Raw genomic sequence first — 3,454 nt, forward strand, 5'->3', positions numbered from 1 at the left:
TGGATACAGAAAATGTGGTACATTCACACAATGGAGTACCACTCAGCTATTAAAAACAACGAATTCATGAAATTCTTAGGCAAATGGATGGAACTAGAAAATATCATCCTGAGTGAGGTAACCCAATCACAAAAGAACACACATGGTATGCACTCACTGATAAGTGGATATTAGCTCAAATACTTGGAATATCCAAGACACAATTCACAGACCACATGAAGCTCAAGAAGAAGGAAGACCAAAGTGTGGGTGCTTTGGTCCTTCTTAGAGGGGGAACAAAATACGGGAGGAAATAGGGAGACAAAGTGTAGAGCAGAGATGGAAGGAAAGGCCATCCAAAGACTGCCCCACCTGGGGATCCATCCCATATACAGTCACCAAACCCAGACACTATTGTGGATGCCAAGAAGTGTATCCCTTACAGGAGCCTGAAATAGCTGTCTCCTGAGAGGCTCTACCAGAGCCTGACAAATACAGAGGCAAATGTTCGCAGCCAACCATTGGACTGAGCACAGGGTGCCAAATGGGGTGGGTCTCCAATGGAGGAGTTAGAGAAAGAATTGAAGGAGCTGAAAGGGTTTGCAACTCCATAGGAAGAACAACAATATCAACCAACCAGACCCCTCATTAAGACACTTTCTCTTTCCATGATAGCCTTGTGAAAATAGAAAGCTTATTATTTGATGAAGAAATCTTTACACTTTTGTCTGTGTTATAACCAAATAGTAACAATAGATTTTTTTGTAAAGAAATGTTTATAGAGACTGAGAGGTGGCTCAACAGTTAAGAACACTGACTTCTCTTGCAGAGGACCAGAGTTTGGTTTCTAGCACCCAGGTTAGGTTGCTCACAACCTCTGGTAATATGAGATCCAGGGGATTGGATACCCTCTTGCATCATCCACAAGCATGTGTATGTGTACGTGTTCATTCCTGGTGCCAAAGGAGGCCAGAAGTAGCCATCGGATTCCAAGACACTGGAATTACAGGTAGCTGTGAGCCACCAAGTGGGTATTGCACACTGAACACAGGTCCTTTGTAAGAGTAGCAAGTGCTTTTATCCACAGAGCCATCTCCAAGTTCTTGAATGACTTTGTTTTTTAACAACAAACTTACGAGGTAGAAGTCATTACGGACAACACACAGATTAGTAAATTAAGTCAATGATAGTTTAAAAGTTGACCTCACAGTAAGTCACACAGTAAATGGCACAGCTTGGACTCAAATCTATGAAGAAAATTGGGTTTTTAGTGGGGTCTCATGGTGCTGGACTGTTTACTCTGTCTCCGGGCTCTCTGAGAGCCAATCTCCCCAACTTATCTGTGCTATTAACTAATTAGAAACTAAGCTATTCACTTACCTTATTAGCAAATAAGTGGCCTTTGCCTTTCTAAACTCTTTCTCTATTCATGTTTTGAGGCTCTAGGCTTTGGTCAAGAGAAGTTAGTGTTCTATCAATGCTTGGTGTTCAACCTCTCCCCTTCGTTCTTTCATCTCAAGCTGGCTTTGAACTCACAGAGATCTTTCCATCTCAGTCCTGCAGTGCTGGCATTACAGGCGTGGCCCACTCTATGTGGCTAGGTTTCATCTTTTAGAAGGAGTCTCAGTGTGGCTATGTTGCTTCAGCCAAAGTTGAGTTAGGAGAGTGCTTTCCCCAAGAAGACTGGCACATGTGACCAGATGGCACACACCATGTGACCAGATGTCATACTTTTCTTTTGGACTCAAATCAGAGGCCACTCTTCCTATCAAGTCACTGGGCTCACTGTGATTCCTTCTTTAATTTTGGAATCTGACCCAGTTTTAACTGTCTCTTAATTTGTCTCTGAGGTCAACACTTCATTGTAGCTACTTGAAGACCAAGAAGTTTTTCAGTCTTATCTCTCATTCTACAACTGGCAACAGGCCTAGCATACACTAACTGTAACTGTGCTTGTTTGGTTTTGAGTGATTGGCTGGGTGAATGAATGGTCATTGTTTTTTCTAGATTCTCCATGAACTTTGAGACTACTGAAAAAGAGTAGCTATGACTTCATATCTTTACATACTTAGTACATCACATCAAAGAACAAAGGGGCGTGCAAACAACAACAACAACAAAAACTAGTGCACTTACAGTGCAGTCTGTGACCACTGGGGCAGCATCCTTTCACTATTTCAAGAACAGGGGACTTCATTATGTCATCCCATCCAGGATATGATATTCCTGCATTGTGCGTCTAGGGTCATTCAATTGAGACTTACAGTGCTTTTATTATAAGGGAGATTTCTGCAGGTGCTTCTAAGATTGGGGAAACTCAACTTTGTAAAACAATTAGTATTTGGAAGCAAATGTTTATGAGAGGGATGAGCTTTCATTGCCACTGAACCCAGGGAAGCACGGGCTGAAATGCTAACTAAAATCTGAACACCGTCAGTGCCTTTACCGCATTCAGCATTTCTATTTGAATCCTTTCTTCCTCATCCCGATAGAAGCTGTGTTGCCTAGTGGTTAAGGCCATGATCTTTTGGGTCATATTGTTGAGTCCAACTCCCAGCTTAGCATCTCAGAGAAGGCATTTCTGTCAGTTAGCTGGCATGCATGGTTTCAGGGGATTCTAGCAGCACAGCATGGGGCATGCAGAACATTTTAGACCATTAATTAAACTCAGTAAAGTGGCACTGATGAAACTAGCTCTTCTAGCCCCAGACACTTCCTCACCTTTCTCACGCACACAGACTTATTCAAAACCCCGAGTGTTTTAATTCTAGCTAGCTCTCAGCCTGTGAGAAGGACTGTGTTCTGTTCCTCCCTAAATTTTATCCTGGGGTTTATAATAGGATTTGGTAGATAGTGGATGCTCCATAAATGTTTGCTATGTAAAATAAAAGAGCATTGCCACTTAAAAAGGCACTCATAATTCTGCTGTTTCTTGATCTTGGTTTGTAAGGATAGAGTTGCTGAGCCGATAAAGTTATTGTGTAAAGTTACTGTATAGAGTTGAATGTTAGATTGTTTTTTAAAGGGTAAGAGAGTATAGTGATTACTTTATTCAGATAGTCTATGAACTATAGGCACCTAAAGATAACCTGACCTCCAGTATTGAGTCCAGTGAAAAATTCAGTGGTTATCACTATGACAGAACACTTGAATGGTTTGAAGCCTGCTGCCCATGTCAGACAACAGCCTTGGGTGCTGTTCCATGGGGTATTCCGGGCCTCTTCCGAATCCCCTTCGCCCGCGAAAGAGACACGTGAGGCAGTGTTCAGGTGGTTACTACAGCGAGGCTTTATTCTTGTATCAGCAGAAGCAGAAAGACACCAAGCCCGGAAAAGGCACTGCTATATGTACCCTAGAGTGGTGTGTTCACTTCTGATTGGCTGTTCACTCATTACCCCATATTATGCCCCGGGATGGGCAGTGACTTTGGCGTGCTTTTGCCTTTTGCACCTGGGCAGTTAGTTGTTTACTTGTG

Source organism: Arvicanthis niloticus, chromosome 21 (assembly GCF_011762505.2).
Source record: "Arvicanthis niloticus isolate mArvNil1 chromosome 21, mArvNil1.pat.X, whole genome shotgun sequence".
Taxonomy (NCBI): domain Eukaryota; kingdom Metazoa; phylum Chordata; class Mammalia; order Rodentia; family Muridae; genus Arvicanthis; species Arvicanthis niloticus.